This window comes from Heterocephalus glaber, unplaced genomic scaffold (genome assembly GCF_053883595.1).
Source record: "Heterocephalus glaber isolate CG9 unplaced genomic scaffold, H.glaber_assembly_v1.0 deba00001509, whole genome shotgun sequence".
NCBI lineage: Eukaryota > Metazoa > Chordata > Mammalia > Rodentia > Bathyergidae > Heterocephalus > Heterocephalus glaber.
In genome coordinates this window covers 154,629-172,375 of record NW_028258325.1, presented here as the reverse complement: position 1 = coordinate 172,375, position 17,747 = coordinate 154,629, and the positions used below count along the sequence as shown (strand labels likewise).

At 40.3% G+C, this 17,747-nt stretch overlaps 1 protein-coding gene and 1 long non-coding RNA gene across 8 annotated transcripts in view; one reads left to right on the top strand and one right to left on the bottom strand.

The window, feature by feature from the left end:
* LOC110349717 (uncharacterized) overlaps positions 1–17,747 on the bottom strand; it is a 34,437-nt gene that overhangs the window by 11,594 nt on the left and 5,096 nt on the right. The window lies entirely within an intron of this gene.
* Positions 1–17,747, top strand: part of LOC101723100 (uncharacterized) — a 55,294-nt gene extending 37,547 nt beyond the window's left edge. For all 6 annotated transcript variants that reach the window (XM_087187152.1, XM_087187148.1, XM_087187149.1 and 3 more), the window contains one exon: positions 1–17,747. This exon is cut by the window's left edge and continues 10,475 nt beyond it. The gene's annotated coding sequence lies outside the window, so the exon portion shown is untranslated.

Here is a 17,747-nt window from a genome sequence, read left to right as displayed (position 1 = left end):
GGAAGAACTCACTGGCTGGTGGGGAATTCATGCTTCAGGTGGCCGCCATTGCTTTGGCCACTGATGAGGCCCCGATTGTCACTGCTGGCACCTGAGTACCTTCAGCATGTATGCAGTGTTTGGCCTTTGGTGGCGATTTGCCGTAGCATGCAGGCCAGGTCAGGGTGTGGCCAGGTAAGTGCCAAGACAGGGGCATAGTAGGGGGTCTGCAAATTCCTATCAGATCTAGCAAGCATGGCTGGTGGACAGAGGTCACCTGGACTCCAGTCTCACAGGCTGGTTAGTTGTGTGTGTTTTGTTACTGGGGATTGAACTCAGGAGGTTGCGCTTTTGAGGCAGGCACGGCGCCACTGAGCTAGATCCCCGGCCCTGAGCTGGTTCTAACATTTGCTGTTTTAGCTTGCTTCCTTGAAGATGTGCCAGTGACACTGGAATAACAGTAACTTGGAGAATACCTCCCTCCCGCCTATCACAGTTTTTATCTGGGATGTGCACTGGCAGGGGACAAATGGCTAATGACCGCTCAACATCTTGTGCTGTTCTTGGCAACCAATGCAACTGTGACAGTTTGCTGTGGCCTCCTTCCTGTCCTTTTATCCATAAAACCAAACTCCCCCACCTCCGGGCTCCATTTTGGGAACACTTATTCTAGGCAATGAAATTTGTGTTTACCCGGGTGGTCTTCACTGTGGTTCCTTACACTCTTGTTTCTCATACTCAGTGTACTTCAGTGTATTTTTCAGGTTAACAAAACAACCCAGAGGGAAATTTGCACAGATCCCACCAAACTATGTCCCTGTCACTTTTTCAGGCCACAGACTCCCAGGCATTTAGCCCCAAACTGACTCTTTAAAAACCCATTTCAAGGGCCAGGGATTTAGCTCAGTGGTTCTGCCGTCTGACTTGAAAGCGCAAGGTCCTGAGTTTGATCCCCAGTACCACCCCCCGCCCCAAAACAACAACAAAAAACCATTTCAAGTTCTTTCTACCTCCTTTTTCTCTGTCTTACAAAATTCTCTTAAGAGTTAGTGAGAGCTGACCTGGCCAGGCAGAGGCTCTGGGCCTGGGCCCTAGCAGGGAGGGAGGAGCTGAGCCCCACCTAGGACCAGCAGGCAGACATATGGCCAAGCCCCTGCAGATTTGCAGATCCCTGCCCTTGACCAGGTCATGCAGTTCCTGCTTCCCAGAGAGCGGGGTGGGGGGTGGGGTGCAATTCATTTGACAAGCAATTCTGCCAGAGCCCATGAGGGAGAGAAAATATCCCCTCTACTTTCTGAGAGTTCTATTATTGAGGTTATGCAAAAAAGTCACAGAATAAGAGGAGGAAAGGAATAAAAATGTGTTCTGTACATGAGGGCAGGAAAGAGCATGCCTACCAACATGGTCAGGGAAGGGGTTGTTCTATTTTAAACTCACCTGCCCTGACACCTGGAACCTTCCCAAGAGTTCCCCAGAAGCTGCCGGATACTAGGGACCAGAGCACAGAACCTGCAAGGGCAAGGTTCCCACTGGTCACTTCTGACTTCCCACCTCCTCTCAGCAGGCATCTCCAACAACTTCCTCTACCTGGCATGTGCTCCCTCGTCTCCTATTCCCATCTCCTCCCCTAGGTGAGGTGCCACCTTTTCTTCTCCCCAAGCCATCTTCTAGGATTTTGATTCTGTGTCTGAGGACGTGCTAATTTAATATTGGTTATCCCACCTGGGAGACTCAGGACAGAAAGCAAGCAACCCTGCTTCCACCCCATCATTTATAGGGTCGCCTTGTTGAGGCAGGCGTGGTGTGGAACAATGATTGACAGTGCAGGATGTGCTGTATTATTTCCGCCAGGACTGCCCTCCCCAAGCGTTTTAGGACCAGAGATTTGCTGTCTCCCAGCTTTGAAGTTTGGAGGCCTGGAACCCAGGTGTCAGTAGGGATGCTGTGGATGGCTGACTTGAGCTTCTGGTTTCAGCTTCAGCCTCAGTTTCTGGTAGCCCCAGAATGCCAGTCCCAACAGGGCATTTCCTCATGTGTGTTTCTGTGTCTGAATGTTCCTTTTTTTAACTTGTACATGTTTGCAATTCATACAGTTTATACTCATCTTGGAAAGTGGTTACATGTACACATTACATCTTCTTTTTTAAAAAATCCCCTCCTCCTTCTTTCCCCTTCTTTCTTCAATTCCTCTATCCCCTTTATTGAACTTGTTGATATTATTTGTCTTAGCTCATGTTATGGCTTTACATTAATCACGTGTTTACATTAATTCAGGTTATTAGGTTCTTGCACATGGCGCGTCTTCATTCCTCCCATTTCCCCTTCCCCTCTTCCTCACCTCTCGTGTTCCCTTGGACCACTTCCCTGTTGCAAGAGGTCTGTCCCCTTGTCCTTTTCTAGCTATCCTTTATCATTTTCTTTGTACTTTGGCTCACCCAAATGAGAGATGCCATACTCAAAGGTGTCTGGTTTATTTCACTCAACATTATTTTTTACAGGTGCATCAATTTTCTTACAAATGTCTTAAATGTGTCATTCTTTATAGCCAGGTAGTATTCCATTATATATAAACACCACATTTTATTTATCCAATCATCTGTTGATGGGTATACAGGTTGCTTCCAGAATTTAGCAATTATGAATTGTGCTGCTATAAACCTTGGTATGCATATATCACTATAGTATAATGACTTAAGCTTTTGGGAGAAGATACCTAGCAGGGGAGTAGCTGGGTCATATGGAATTTCTAATTTCAGTTCTTTGAGAAATCTCTGTTCTGATTTCCATAATAGCTGTACTAGTTTGCGTTCCCAACAACATTGCAGAAGGGTTCCTTTCTCAACACAGCAACACCAGCATTTGTTATTGTTTGATTTCTTAATGATTGCCATTCTTTATGGAGTAAGGTGGAACCTTAACATTGTTTTAATTTGCATTTCTCTAATGGTCAGAGATGTTGAACATTTTTTCACATATTTGTTGATCATTTGTATTTCTTCTGCTGTGAAGTGTCTATTCATTTCTCTCACCCATTTCTTTACTGAGTCTTTAAATTTTTTTTGTTTTGTTTTGTTGGTACCAGGGATTGAACTCAGGACCTTGCACTTGAGAGGCAGGCGGCAGCACCACTGAGCTAAATGCCTGCCCCATGTAGTTTAATTTTTTTTTTTTTTTAGTTCTTTGTATATTCTAGATATTAGTCCTCTGTCTGAGGAGTAACTGGCAAAAATTTTTCCCATTCTGTAGGTTGTCTCTTCATTCTATTAATTCTTTTGCTATACAGAGGCTTTTTAGTATGATATAATCCCATTTGTTGATTCTTGCCACTATTTCTTGTGCAATTGAGGTTCTGTTTAGAAAATCCTTTCTTATACTTGTGTCCTCAAGGGTATTACCTATTTTACCTTACAGAAGGTTTAATGTTTCTGTTTTAATGTTTAGATCTTTGATCTATTTTTTTTTTTTTTTTGGTACCAGGGATTGAACTCAGGTCCTTGCACTTGCATAGCAGGCGGTGAAACCACTGAGCTAAATCCCCGGCCCTCTTTGATCTATTTTGATTTTAACTTAGTATATGTGAGAGATAAGGGTCCAGTTTCATTCTTCTTCACTTAGATAACAGTTTCCCAACACTGCTTGTAGAATAGGCTATCTTTCCTTCAACATATGCTTTTGGCCCCCTTGTCAAAGATCAAACAGTTGAGTATGTCTGAGGAGGTTTTTGTATCCTCAATTCTGTTCCATGTCTGTTTTTGTTCCAGTACCATGCCATTTTTATTACTATTGCTTTGTAATATAGCTTGAGGTCAAGTATTGTTGCTATGCTGCCTGCTTTGCTCTTTTTGCCCAAAATTATTTTTGCTATTCTGGGTCTCTTCTGGTTCCATATGAATTTTAGGATTGGCTTCTCTAGATTGGTAAAGCATGCTGTTGGTATTTTGATTGGGACTGAATCGAATCTGTACAACAGTTTTAGAAGTATGGCCATTTTGACAACATTGGTTCTGCCTAGCCAGGAGCAAGGGATATCTTTCTTTCTTTTTTTTTTTTTTTTTTTGTACCTGGAATCGAACTTGGGTCCTTGCGCTTGCGCAGCAGGTGACGAAACCACTGAGCTAAATCCCCGGCCCCATCTTTCCATTCTGATGTACTCTTCAATCTCCTTCTTCAGAGTACTGTAGTTTTTTTATGTAGAGATCTTTTACTTCCTTGGTTAGATTAATTTCTAGATATTTGATTTTTCTTGAAGCTACTGTGAATGGTATTGTTTTCATAATTTCCTTCTCATTCATTGTTGGTGTACACAAATGCTAATGATTTTTATGTGTTGGTCTTGTCTCCTGCTACTTTGCTGAAATTGGTTATTCTAAGAGTTTTTTGGTGGAATTCTTTGGGTCTTCTATGTAGAGTATCATGTCATCTGCAAATAATGATCATTTGAATTCTTCCTTTCCTATGTGTATCCCTTTTATTTTTTTCTCTTGCCTAATTGCTCTGGCTATGTTTCAAGTACTATGTTGAATAGAAGAGGTGATAGTGCACATCACTGTCTTGTCCCCGATTTTAGAGGGAATGCTTTTAGGTTTTCCCCATTTAGTATAATGCTGGATATTGGTTTGTCATAAATAGCCTAAATCACATTCAAGTATAGTCCTTTTATACCTGTTTTCTTCAGGATTTTTATCATGAATGAGTGTTGGATTTTGTCAAAAGCCTTTTCTGCATCTATTGATATGATCAAGTGGTTTTTGACCTTGCTCCTGTTTGAGTGGTGTGTTATATTTTTTGAACCATCCTTGCATCTCTGGGATGAAGCCTACTTGATCATGATGTATCATCTTTTTGATAATGTGCTGCATTCTATTTGCTAATATCTTGTTGAGGAATTTTACATCTATGTTCATTAAAGAGATTGGCCTATGTTCTCTTTTTCAGTTGGGTCTTTATCTGGTTTGGGGATCAGAGTGATACTGATTTCTTTCTATAAGTAAATTTGGGTACACTCCATCCTCCAATTTTTTTTTTTGGTATGGGGGATCAAACTCAGGACCTTGCACTTGTGAGGCAGGTGTGGCACCACTGAGCTAAATCCCCGGCCCCACCCCCTTCAGTTTCTTTGAAGAGCTTGAGGAGTATTGGTGATACAACATCCTTAAAGGTTTTGTAGAATTCAGTAGTGAGTCCATCAGGTCCTGGAATTCTTTTTCATTGGTAGATTCTTTATCACTGAGTCAGTTTCATTGCTTGTTATTGAGTTATTAAGCATAGTTATGTATTCTTGGGTTAGTTTTGGTAGTTCGTATGTGTCTAGGAATCTGTCTGTTTCTTCAAAATTTGCTAATTTGTTGGAATATAATTTTTCAAAGTAGTTACTGTCTCCTGGATTTTGACAGTGTCTGTTGTGATTTCACCTTTTTCGTTTCTATTTGCATTGATGTGACTCTTTTCTTTCTTTCTCTTGGTAAGTCTGGCTAATGGTTTATCTATTTTATTTATTCTTTTAAAGAACCAACTTCAATTCTTTGATTTTTTTTACAGTTTTTTTAGTCTCATTTTCATGGATTTCTGCTTTCATCTTTATCATTTCCTTCCTTAATTTAATTTTGGGGCTGGTTTGTTGTTTCTCAAGTATCTTAAGATTTCTTGTGAGGTTATTTATTTGAATGTGCCCTGTTTTCCTAATGTGAGCATTGATTGCGATGAATTTTCCTCTTAGGACTGCTTTCATAGTGTCCCAGTGGGTTCATTGAGTTGTTCAGTCACTGCCATTAACTTCCAGTAGTTTTTAAATTTTTCCTTGATTTCTTCTGTGACCCATTGGTTGTTTCGGAATATGTTGTTAATTTTCCAGAAACTTTTGCCTTTTCTGAAATTTCTTCTTTCATTGAATTCTTTTTCCATTGCACAGTGGCCTGATAGTATGCATTGGGTTATTTCAGTTCTTTTATATTTACTTAAGCAGGCTTTGTGGACTAGCATGTGATCAGTTTTGGAGAAAGTACCACGTGTTGCTGAAAAGAATGTATAATCTGTTGTAGAAGAGTGGAATACTCTGTATAAGTCCATTAAGTCCATGTGTTCAAGGGTGTGGTTCAGCTCTGAAATTTCTTTATTGGTTTTCTTGTCTAGTTGATCTGTCTCTTTGTGAAAGTGAGGTATCAAAATTTCCTACTATGATTGTGTTAATGTTTATTTGATCTTTTAATTTCAACAGTTTTTGTTTTATGAAGATAGGTGCTCCAGAATTTGGTGCATATGTGTTTATCAATGTTATCTCTTCCTGTTGGATCGTTCCTTTAACTAGTATGTAATGACCTTCTTTGTCTCTTCTAATCAGTTTTAACTTGACGTTTACCATGTCCAATATGAGAATTGCTTCCCCTGCTTATTTTTGTGGCCCTGGTACGTGTATTGTTGTTTTCCATCTTTTAATTTTTAGTCTATGAATATCTTTTTTGATTAGATGAGTTTCTTGAGTGCAACAGAATGTTGGATTGTGTTTTTTGATCCAGTCAGCCGGCCTGTGTCTTTTGGTTGGAGAATTGAGGCCATTAACATTGAGAGGTATTACCGAGATGTGTTGGTTATTTACTATCATTGCCTTCTTTATGTGTTGCTGTATCATTTATTTTTCTTATCCTGATGTTTTTTGTTGTTATTTATCCATTAACCTCACTATTTTCCTCTGTTTTTAGCTGTGTCCAATTTGTTGTTCCTGTCAAGAATATTCTTGAGAATTTTCTGAAGAGCTGGTTTAGCACTGATATATCTTCTAAACTGGTCTTTTTCATAGAAATACTTTATTTCTCCATCTAGTTTGAAGGACAGTTTTGCTGAATAAATTAATCTGGGTTGGAAGTTACATGCTTTTTGGACTTGAAATACTTCACTCCAAGCTCTTCTGTCCTTCAGGGTTTGTGCTGAGAAGTCTGCTGTGATTCTAATTGGTTTATGTTTGTATGTGTTTTTTGGGTTTTCTTTGGCTGCCTTTAAAATTCTGGGTTTTTGCTGGATATCTGTGAATTTCATGAGGCTATGCATTAGTGAACTTGTTCTTTCATTAAAATTGTTTGGTGTTCTATAAGTATTGTTTACTTATATTTTAAACTCTTTTCTTATAGAAAATAAATTTTCTTCCATAATTTCTATAAGTATGTTAGTGAATCTATCTGTGCTATCTTCTAGATTTTGTCTAACTCTGATTAGCCTTGGATTGGTCTTCTTGTTGTCATCTAGTAACTGCTCGATAGTCTTCTCTTATTTTCTTTTTGACTTTTTTAAGCTCTTTATTGAAATTCACTATTTGGTCCTCAGTATCCCTGTCTTCACAATAGTAATTTCTGCAGTGTATGAATTCTAAACAGTTTTTAATTTCAGGTATTTCTTTTTTATTAATTAAGTTTATTGGTACATTTTAGGTATACATAATAATCACATTCATAATAGGAAATTTGCACCTGTACGTGATATATCTTGGTTCTTATTTTTTTCCATTTCCCTTCCCCCCTTCAACCCCTCCACCCCTCTTTATTTACAAAAGCTTTATTTCCATTTTTTCCTTCTTTTCTCATTTTTTCTTTCCTTCCCCCCACCCCCCTCCCTAGTTCCCCTTCCCCTTGGAACATTTTCTTCCTATTCACAATATCTGTTATACATTTTGTTCCTCATTTACACTTTCAGTTTCTTGCACCATAGAAACTGTGGTATTTATACCTGTGTGTCTGATGTATTTCACTTAAGAGTATGGACTCAAGGTGGATCCATTTAGCTATATATGTATCAATTTTATCTTTATGGCTGAGTAGTACTCCATTGTACAAAAAACCCACATCATCTTTATCCATTCATTGGTTGATGGGCATTTGGGCTGTTTCCAACATTTAGCTATTACAAACTGTGCCACTTATATATGGATGTACATATATTGCTGTGGTATGATGCTTTTCTTTTGGGAAGATACCAAGAAGGGGTATAGCTGGGTCAAATGGAACCTCTAGTTTTGGTTTTTTGAGGAATCTCCACCCTTATTTCCACAGTGGTTGCACCAGTCTACACTCTCATCAGTGATGGAGAAGGTTCCTTTTTCCCCACAACCCCACCAGCATTTGTTAGTGGTTGATTTCTTGATTGCAGCCATTCTTTCTGGAGTCAGATGGAATCTCAGCATTGTTTTCATTTGCTTCTCATGAATGACAGTGATGTTGACCATTTTTCATATATTTATTTGTTGTTTCTACTTCATCTGAGAAGTGTCTATTCATTTCGGATGTCCATTTTCAGATTGGGTCTTTAAATTTGGGGTGCTCTGATTATTTTGCATTCTTTATGTATTTTAGATAGTCCTTTGTCTGAGGAACAGCTGGTAAAAAATTTTTTCCCACATTGTGGGTTCTCTTCACTCAGTGGTTTCTCTTGTTGTGCAAAAGCTAGCTATTTATTTATTTATTTATTTATTTATTTATTTATTTATTGTGGTACCAGGGATCAAACTCAGGACCTTGTGCATGCAAGGCAGGCATGCCACCACTGAGCTAAATCCCTGGCCCTAAAAGCTTTTTAATAAGAGATCTCAGTTGTTGATTCTTTGTGATAGTTCCCATGCAACTGAGGTTTTGTTCATAAAGTTTATTCATAGGCCAATATTTTCAAGAATTCTATCTAATCTATCTTCCAGCAGATTTAGTGTTTCTGTTGTAATATTTTGATCTTTGATCCATTTTAATTTTAGTTTAGTGCATGGTGAAAGATATAGGTCTAGTTTTAATCTTTGGCATGTTGAAACCCTGTTTTTCCAGCACCATTTATTAAAGAGGCTATTTTACCTCCAGTGAAGGTGGTTGCCTCCTTTGTCAAAGATAAGGTGGCTGAGTATATCTGAGTATTTCTGCAACTTCTAATCTGTTCCAGTGATCTCCAGGTCTGGGTTTTGTTTTGTTTTGCCAGTACCATGCTGTTTTTATCACAGAAGCTCTGTAGTATAATTCCAAGTCAGGGATTATGATGCCCCCTGCCTTGCCTTTTGTTGCCTAGAATTGCCTTTGCTATTCTAGGTCTGTTCTGGTTCCCAATGAATTTTAGGATGGTTTTCTCTAATTCTGTGAGATTTGCTTTTGGAATTTGATTGGGATTGCATTAAATCTGTATAACAGTTTTGGACATATGACCATTTTCACTATATTGGTTCTTCCTACCCAAGAACAAGGGATATCTTTCCATTTTCTGATATCCTCTGCAATCTCTTTTTTCAGAGTACTGTAGTTTTCAATGTACAGGTCTTTTACTTCCTTCATTAGATTGGCTGCTAGGTATTTTGATTTAGGGGATACTATTGTGAAAGCTGTTATTTCCCGAATTCCTTTCTCAGTGAGTCTGTTATTCATTTACAGGAAGGCTATTGATTTTTAAGTGTTGACCTTGTATCCAGCTATGCCACTGAATTTGGTTATTAAGTCTAGAATTCTTTTGGTGGAGTTTTTGGGGTCTTCTATGTAAAGTATCATGTCATCTGCAAATAATGACAATTTAAGTTCTTTTCGTATCCTTATTCCTTTTATTTCCTTCTCACTTTGGTCTGATAATATGCATGGGATAACTTCACTTCCTTTGCATTTACTTAAGCATGTTCTGTGATCTATCATGTGGTCTATTTTGGAGGACGCCCCGTGTGTAGTGAGAAGAGTATGTTTTCTGATGTTGTGGGGTGGAACACTGTAGACATGTATTAAGTCCATTTGTTCAAAAGCTTGGTTCAGTTGTAATATTTCATTGTTAACTTTTTGTATAGTTGACCTGTCTATTTGTGACAGTGTGGTGTTGAGCCCCCCACTACACGTGCCTTCCCTCCCCTGCAGTGAGTCCAGGCCCAGGGGGTGCTGCCTGTTCCCTCTTCTTTTGTTAGGGACTCTCCTCTCTCCCTGTCGGCTTCAGCTCTCACTTCAGATCCTTGCTGGGTCCCAGGGACCCACTTCCCTCCCTCTTCTCTTCCTCATGTTGCTTTATTCCAGTGGCTGGACAGCAAGCCTTGGAGAGGCTCTCTTGCTGCTGCTCACCACTCCACCATCTTTCCCTCTCTCCCCCAATTTCAGGTACTTCTGTCTGACATCTTTCTGAGGATTCCATATTCTTGTTGAATCTGTCATTCAAATTTTGAACTGTTTTGGTTAGCTCATCCAGTTATTTACTTATTTACCCAAAATTCACTGTGGGCAGATTGAGTATAATTGCTGTAAACTTTTAATTCATTTCCTCTTTGAACATTTCTGTTAGTTGGTCTTTGTTTTTTCTCCCTTTGTGACCTTTTGCTCTGCGTTGGAGGAGTTTGGGTGGTGGTGGTCGGAGATCTTCTATTTCTGTGTTTCCCTGTTCTCCTACTTGTGTCTGTATTTATTTGTTTATGTATCTGTGTCTATATATCCCTTTTGGAAGCACTGAGCTACATCCCTGGCCCAACTGTTTATTGTTCGTAGCTGCTCTGCAGTGAGGCGGGAGAGGTGAGGTGGAGGATGCGGGTGTCTGCAGGGGTAGTGTTAGGCGCTAAGGAAGAGGTTTGAAACGGAGACGAGTGGTAGATGAAAAGAAAAGATACATCAAGAGTCCGATTTTATTGGAGTACTTTTAGCTGAGTTGATGGTTCAGTATTACGAGTTTTCAGAGCATATTCTGTGTGGGCAAGGGTGAGATATAGGAGCAAGGGGCTTCACTTTGAGATTAAGGAAAGCTATGTGGTTATCAGAACTTGCATATAGGGAAGACAGTAAACTAGGGAAGATATGAAAGAGCCAAAGGCTTAGGATGGGGAGGATCAAGGAATTATACTAGTGAAGATAGGCGTGACTGTGAGGGAGCTGAGCACAGTGAATTTAAAAACTTGGAAGGAGGAGTTTACATGTTTGGAAAAATAATAAAGGTATATGTTAATAACATTGTCTCTGGGCATTGAAGTGAAGAAACTAGATAAAGAGCTGAGATGAAGGAGAGAACCTAGACACCTATTGAAATCAGGGCCAATGAAAGAATAAATATACAAGAGTAGCAACCTAATATACACATGGAACCATGAAAGACATAACCCCACTTTACTAAATAACTCAAGAAACATAAAAAACTTAAACCAAGAAGATGTCTGATGGGAACACAGATTAGATATTCCAATGAGACACTGCACGTGATTCTCAAGCAGCTTCTTTGCCAGAGAGTCTGAGTGCTCACATCCCAATTATTCCTCCGATCACTCCACTGCAATACTGAAGTTAACTCAGAGTCAAGACCTCTTTCTGCCACATTGCAAGCATCCTTGCACAGTGTGATCCAAACTGAGTTCTTGGGTTAGGAACTTGTTGACCTCCTCGCTGGGTATGATGGTGGATTCAGTAGACAAGTTCACCGGCACTAAATTGTCCACTGAGTCAAGATTATTCCTCTGCAATCAATTCAACAACAGCAGTAATGGGCTAATCCATTGCAGTGGTATCTATGAAGGATAGTTGAGGAATAACATACCATAACACCCTGTTTGGGGTCACCCTTTACCAGTAGGAACATGGCACCAATATGAGCCTCCAACACTGTGTAACTCAGGCTGAAACTGACATCTGACCACAGGAACTGAGTCTATGATCATCAGTTCCTGCCTCAGTTCCAGACACAGGATTTCCCCCAGTCTGCTTTCCAACTGCCACTGTTCCAGAAATCTCAGAGAGAAATACACGGAGACACAGAATTTGGATAAAATAATAAAATTTCTTCTCGCGAGCAGGTGGGAAAGCCAGAATCCGGTCTGGCTAGTGTCCGTTCCCTTTGTTCAGTGTTTCCCTTTTTAAATACTTTTTAGCCATTATCTCATCCCTAGTGGTCTTTGATGTGTAAGTACAATCCCAGTTCCCATTCACAAGTCACAGACACAAGATACATTGTAAATTCACCCTGGCATGGTAACTTTGTAAGCTTAATGAAGTTACCGGTTAGAGTCAGATAATCGTCACCTTAAACAAGTAGTTATGGGAAAAGCAAATCTTAAAAGAACACATTACTTATTTTGCTTCTACAACTACCTTAATATTCAGTCTGTTAAGTTATCTGAAACTTTTCCGTATCACCGCCTACCTCCTATGACTGTCCTTCCCTCATCCACTCTGAGAATTTGGCAAGGCGAAGTGGCCAATGGGCTGTTCTGGAACTGAGGTTCCAACAGCCAGCCTTTCCCTGCAATGGCATCCTTGCCAACTCCTGCTCTGTGTGGCTGCGTCCTGAGGCACGTGTACCACAGTCACTCACTAACTGTTGACTCTAGAGGGCTGCTTGGGAAGCAGTCTTATGTTCTTCCCAACTGTCTCAACTGTGTCAGAGTCTCTTGGTCCCTACGCAGTTCTCTGTGAGCAGAGAAGTTATTAGCTTCACGTTGCCTCCCAGCTGGCAGCCAGCCAGCCGCCCTCTGGTGTTGTTTTGCCATGTGGGCCACCTCTTCTGTATCGCTTAGTTCTATTTTCTTCTCCTCTGTCAGTTCCCTCAAGGTTCCTGTGTCCTTCCCCTCACTGTTTCCTCTCCGAGCCACTGCCCAGACTCCAGACCCTTTGTCCTGGGGAAGCAAAGCTGCTGGCCCTTGCTGCTCGGCCATCTAGTGGAGGTCACTCTGAATCTTTCTTTTTATAAGGGCATAAAGCTATGTAGATTTTCTTCTATAACTTTTCAAATTTTGCATTTCAATTAATGAACTTTCTTTAGTGACATTTTGAACTCATTATATAATTTGTGTCCATGCATTTTTTTTCTCTCAAGGATTCCAAATGGTTCACTTTTTCCACAGTTCTGTATCTATTTGTGGAACAGACTCCTCTCTCCATTAAGTGGCCTCTGACAAAGTCAGTTGATCTTATTTATTTGGGTCTACCTTGGGCTATGAATTCTGCTCTATGTAGCTACTGTTCTGTTCCTTCCCCAGTACCACACTCTTATTACTGAGCTTTACAATAAGTGCTCAGTGTAGATTCTTGAATTCTTCTTTTTCAGTCTTATACCATACATTCTGCTTTTAGAACGAGTACGTTGCTGTGATAGTTGTGGTGTCACTTTGAATAAGAAATGCCTAGCAGATTGGTTTAGCACAGTTCTGGGTGTGTCTGGATGATTGACTTACTGAAGAGGAAAGACCCAACCTTGGGTGTGGGTGGCACTGACCAACAAGGTTATGGCCTAGATGGAATAAAAAGGGAAAGAAGGAAGCCTTGCTTCTGCTTCTAAGGAGCTCCAGTCTTTGCTGTTGCCTTTGGACATCCATCTTCAGGCTTCCAGGGCAGACTCTTTAGCCTTCTAATGCAGACCCCTAGGGTTCTCTGTGTGGACTCACATGGGACTCTGAAGTGAGCTCCATGCCTTTGACTTTTTTTCTCAGCTATGTTTATTTTTCCTTTATTTTTAAATTGATTTTATTGGTATAATTTAAATATATATAAATAGCACATTCATCAAAGTGAATTTGTACCTGTATATGGTATATCTTGATTCCTCTTTTTTCCCAATCCCTTCCCCTTTATTCCACTTCCCTCCCCTCCTTATTTATGAAAACTTTGTTTCCATTTTTTCCTTCTTTTCTCATTTTTTTCTTTTCCCTTCCTTTTTTTCCTGCCCCTCTTTAGTTTCCCTTTCCTTTTGAATAATTGCTTCCTATTTCACATTATCTATTATACATTTTGGTCTTTATTTATCCTTTCAGTTTCTCACACCAGAGAGACAATGTGATATTTACACTTGTCCGATTTATTTCACTTAAGGGTGTGGTCTCAAGGTGCATCCATTTAGCTAGAAATGTCTCAAGTTTGTCTTTCTTTATGGCTGAGTAGTACTCCATTGTATTAAAAAAACACATCTTTTTTATCCATTCATTCGTTGATGGGCATTTGGGTTGTTTCCAAGATTTAGCTATTACAAACTGTCACTCTAAACATGGGTGTGCATATATTGCTGTGGTATGATTCTTTTAATTCTTTCAGGAAGATCCCCAGCAGGGGAGTGCCTTTGACTTTTGACTGGGTCCTCCAGCTCTCCAGTGCATAGACAGCCCTTTTGCATTCTTCCACCCCTGACTCTGCAGGCAGCCATTGTAAGCCTACCGTGTCAATATCTAGTATCTATCATCTATCTCATCTATTTCTCTAGTGAGCCCTAACTGATAGTTGGCATCTTTGGTGGGAATTTGATTGGGATTCTGCTGGATCTATAGATCAAGTTAGAGGAATTGTCATAATAACAAAAATGATTGTACGCTTGAATCAGTCAATGTTTCTAGAGAAACAGATATAACACAAGATCTAAAAATATATATGGATTTACAAGATTGGCTTATAAGGGCCAACCATAGAGTTGGATGTGGAAGAGCACAGAGGGTCTTTCTGCATGCTAGATACCAAAGGATTCAGTGGAAGGTCTGGAGCTCACTTCAGTGTCCTGTGTGAGTCTCTATCAGGAGGCCAATGGGGTCTGTGATGGAGGTTTGAAGAGTCTATGCCGGAAGCCTGAAGGATCTGCACCAGAAGCTGAAGAATCTGCACAGGAAGCCAGGAAATGACATCCAAGGTAAATGCAAAGACTGGAGCTCCTCTGAGGAAACAGAAGCAGATCCATCTTTCATTTCCCCTTTATACCGTCTAGGCGACAAGCTGCCCTAGGGCGTGGAATTGCTGAACCAGTGTAGTTGGGCTGCTCTTACTCAAGTTAACACAGTCAGTCAACCAGTGCACTGCTGCTAAACAAAGGGTATCTCTGCATTTATTTATGTTTCCTTTGCTTCCTTTTACCCATGTTTCAGTTTTCTGAATGCATATTTGTATATACAGAATCTGCCGCAAAATGTCTACATCGGGAAAAGAAAAAGTCGAATAAATATTTTAATACTGAGTTTACGGAGAGACCATGAGGTTCGTGCAAATTTGCCTCTCCATTTATAAGAGGTGCTCAAAGTGGTGGGCATTGGCAGCGTTTGTGGTTAGATTCCAGCTCTTCAGGCTCTAGGACGGGATGTATTATACATGATGTTTAAACTCCTCATTTCCATCCCTCTTTTCCCCACCTCCCTCCTCTCCTTTCCATTTCTCTTTTGTTTTCTCCCCTGAGGGACAGGTACCGAACCCTGGGCCTTGTGCATCCCAGTCAAGCCTTCCATCACTGAGCTGTGCCCCAGCCCATTTTAAAAGCTGCTGCAGGTCTATCTTGCAGAATAGCGATGTCCATTCTGGGCACTCAGTAGGTGTATACGCCACGTTCCGCTCATTTTCAGTTCCTCTGCTTCCTCTTTCCCCCTTCCCTTGATTCTCTTTCCTGTCTCCAAGAGTCCACCTTCTTAAAAATTTTAGCCGGGCGTGCTGCTACTTGCCTGTAATCCCAGGGCTTGGGAGTCAGAGGCAGGAAGACTGCAGTGAGTTCAAGGTCAGCCTGCGCCTCAAAGTAAGACCCTGTCTCAAAAACCCAAAAATTAAAAAATAATTCCACTCGTTCCTATATTGTGGATCTGTAGGTCATCAATTGACTTTTGTCTTCTGGACTTCTACTTTGGTTCTGGTTATCTCTATCATTTATTTTGTGTTGCTATAACTGAGGACTTTAGACTAAAGTAATTAATAAGTAAAGTAAGCGTTTGTTGTTGTTTTTTTTTTGGTACGGGGAATCGAACTTGGTTCCTTGCGCTTGCTTGCGCAGCAGGCGGCGAAACCACTGAGCTAAATCCCTGGCCCAAGTAAGTGTATTTTTACAATTCTGGATACTAGAAAGTCCAAGGTTGAGGTACTGCCTCTGTTAAGGATCTACTTGCTAGTAGGGACTGAGCCCTGAAGTGGTGCTCAATGTAATTGGTGAGAAAAATTGTGCCAGAGAAAGCTTGCTTTTATAACAAAACCACTCCCTTGATACCTTGTTGATCCATTATTTATGAATGTGTTCATTCTTTTTTTTTGTACTGGGGATTGAACTCGGGACCTTGCGCTTGCGAGGCAGGAGGTGGAACCACTGAGCTAAATCTCCATCCCCGAAAGTATTCATTCTTATTAGCAGAGCCCTTAAAACGAAATCACCTCCCAAAGTTTCCATTAGAATATGACTTTGGGGGTGAAGTCTGCACCTCATGAATTCTATTTTTGTTTTGTTTTAAGACAGGGTCTTCCTATGTAGCTCAGGCTGGCCTTGAAGCCTTTGGAATGCCAGGATTACAGGCGTGGGCCACCATACCCAGCTATACCACTTGAATTCTGGAGAATGAACTTTTCAATCCACAGCACCACCCATTCAGATCAGGGCATGGTGGGCTCTATTTCAGTTTCCATGTCCAAAGTTATGATATTTAGGAGTGGGTGCAATCCTGCTAAACAGTGCCAGGGACTGCCCTGTGTTGAGCCCCAGAGCCTCCTTCTCCAGGGGCCCCAGTGTACTGGCCCCTCATGGTCATCAGCATCCACAGTGAGGACCGAGCCTTCTACTCCTCCTTGGGACTGGCCCTGGAGACACCCTGGCAGCTTCCTGATGAAGGGGCCCACAAAGGAGGAAAAGGTAGGGAAGTCAGAATAAAGCCTCCTGTGCTCAAGAGAGCTTCTGGTGTGTTTGTCTCTTTCTTGGGTAATAGTTTAGCAAAGTTCACTTTACAATGGCAACCCTTCATGGAGGTTGTGACCACTCATCTTTATAACATACTGATTGCAATTTGTTTCTGGAGGGAAGTCTGGGCACACAAACAGGAGAAATGCTGGGACAGTCTTGGCGAAAGCTGGGGTGCTGCCATATAGTCATCCTTGAACTGGAGGGCAAAGGGCCAAGTCCATCCTATTACTTGGTTTTCTTGATGTTTTAATGATTCATTTTCCTTACAGTGTTAAAGTAGTAGGGGAAGTTGAATAGTAGATGTGTTAAATTTGGCAACATTATCTAAGTCTAAATGCATCATTTATACTAAAGCCAGAATTTGTTAAAAATATATTTTGTGGCTTTTATGGGGGAGGTAAATTTATCAGCTACACTTTTTCTTTTGCTACAGTTTAGCATAATCTTTCTAATGATGCACAAAATAATGTCTGGTGTGTAAACATTGCCATCCTAGATAAAATGTCTTGACTGTATTAAGATATATTATAATATAAAATGAATTTAAGAAAGCCACCTCTTTTTTTCTACATCTTCATCATTTTATATAAAATCAGACTTTGTTAAAAGTCAGGGAACACTCATATGTGATCCCAGTATTTCTAAGATCTTTCCAATGGGCAAGCTCTAAGCATTTTCCAAGCTTTTTTGTGCCATTTGGTCTATTTATAGTTTCCTTATTTTTGATTTCTTTTTGTTAATATGTATTTTTACTGGGAAACCACCCATTTCCTCTAGGCTCCATTTTAATCCAATAGATTCATCATATTTGACTGTTAATTTTATTTCCCGTTTTAGTTTTCTGTGGAATTCTTTTTTTTTTTCAGTACTGGGGTTGGAACTCAAGGGCCTTTTGCACGCTAGGCATGTACTGTACCACTGAGCTACAGTCACAGCCAGAATTCATAATCCTAAGTACTTCTGCTATATTTTATCAACAGTATTTAGAAAAATATGCTTTTTAGCCTATCTTGTTTTTGATTGAGAGAATTGTCTTGTTTGAAAAGTTCTCATGATTGGGACCAGGGATGTAGCTCAGTGGCACTATGCCTGCCTGGCAAGCACAAGTTCCTGAGTTTGAACCCTGGTGCCAAAAAAAAAAAAAAAAGAAAAGAAAGAAAATTTCTCATGATAATCTTAAATGATTTTAA